The 1,665-nt window shown below is 30.8% G+C and overlaps 1 protein-coding gene across 1 annotated transcript in view; it reads right to left on the bottom strand.

Annotated features, from left to right (window-relative positions):
* The window catches only part of LOC107751824 (contactin-associated protein-like 4), a gene marked incomplete at its 5' end in the record, with an annotated part of 142,723 nt that overhangs the window by 112,086 nt on the left and 28,972 nt on the right, over positions 1 to 1,665 (bottom strand). The gene's annotated exons all lie outside the window — the stretch shown is intronic.

Raw genomic sequence — 1,665 nt, 5'->3', positions numbered from 1 at the left:
TATTAAATAAATTCAATGCACACAGACTGAAGTAGTTTAAGTCTTTGGTTCTTTTAATTGTGATGATTTTGGCTCACATTTAACAAATACATACAAAAACTTTTATTTGGGATGCGATTAATCCCGATTAATCATTTGACAGCACTAGTATATATATATATATATATATATATATATAGTATATAATAATAGTATCTCAGTGATGTAATATAACACTGACGCATACAGACATGCAGCATGTGAGATTTACAGACTGAGACTACATTTGTACTTTTATCTCAGTATATATTTGTTTAAAAGATATCCTTAATATTTCAACTGTTTCTCCTCTTACAAAGCAACGAGAATCAATGCAGAACAAATAAGGATTTGCTCAAAAAGTCCAGAGTTTCAGAATAAATCTCAATATGAAGTCAAACGATCTGAGCTGCACTTTATTTTATAGCTCTTAACCCTTTCCAGATGATAACTAGTGACTCATAATGAATTTTAGGAGAAACGTCTGAGACAAAGTTGATCCTCAAGTGAAAACTCCATAAAGTCTCCCAAGCTATGGAAAAAGTCAATTCTGGAAAGTAAATAACACACAATCTAGTGTCTGTTACATCAAATCTTCCTAATTCTAAGTCCTGTCTGTGAAGGACGTGTGTGAACACTACTCAACAGCAATGATGTGAATGCGCAGGAAACACATCTGAAAATCAGATTATTCCAGAAAGCGCATTATGCCATTTTGTTTGATCACAGTTGTAACTCCAGCAGCGTTCATGAGGACAGAGAGACTGACGCTGAGATCACAGATGGCATTCTGGGAATCTGTGCCATACGGGCCGCTCACGACTGACTGCGTCTCTCACCCACACCTGAAGACTTTCCTACAGCCACAAACCTGCTGAAGAAACCATCTGAATTCACCAGCATCCTGAATCATTAGTTAGTCAGACCATATGTATATATATATATATATGTGTGTGTGTGTGTGTGTGTACAGTATTTATATATACAGGTGAATCTCAAAAATAAGAATATCATGAAAAAGTTCTTTTTTTTGTGTAACTTATTTCAAAAAGTGAAACTTTCATATATTCTAGATTCAGTACATGTAAAGTAAAACATTTCAATTTTTTTGTTTGTTTTAATTTTGACGATTAGAGTTTACAGCTAATGAAAGTCAAAAATCCAGTATCTCAAAAATATTAGAATATTTCCTAAGATCAATCAAAAAAAGGATTTGCAAAACAGAAAAGTTCAAGTTCTTTTAAAGTACGTTCATTTATGCACTCAATACTTGGTCGGGGCTCCTTTAGCACAAATGACAGCATTTTTAAAAATAATTTTTATTCTCACTGGTGATTCTCATTCATTTAACACAGTAAACACTAATCTAATAAAATGACTTTTTATTTTAAAAAGGCTGCTGTACTGCCTTTTTTTAAACAAAATGTAATTTTATTACTTTTTATATAGCTACAATTTATATATTTTTTACACATCCATATTACTTTTTAATATTTTTATATATAATATCTCTTTGACCTTAATCTATAATCTAGTATCTCTATCTCTTTTATATATCTATGATAAATAATATATTTAGCATTATGGCAATGAGAATTTGGGGGTAAAAAAATTTGCTTAATTATGGTTTTTTTGTTTTTTTGTTTT

This window comes from Sinocyclocheilus rhinocerous, unplaced genomic scaffold (genome assembly GCF_001515625.1).
Source record: "Sinocyclocheilus rhinocerous isolate Xijiao unplaced genomic scaffold, SAMN03320098_v1.1 scaffold2207, whole genome shotgun sequence".
NCBI classification, from domain to species: Eukaryota; Metazoa; Chordata; class Actinopteri; order Cypriniformes; family Cyprinidae; genus Sinocyclocheilus; species Sinocyclocheilus rhinocerous.
This window is presented reverse-complemented; position numbering and strand designations above follow the sequence as displayed.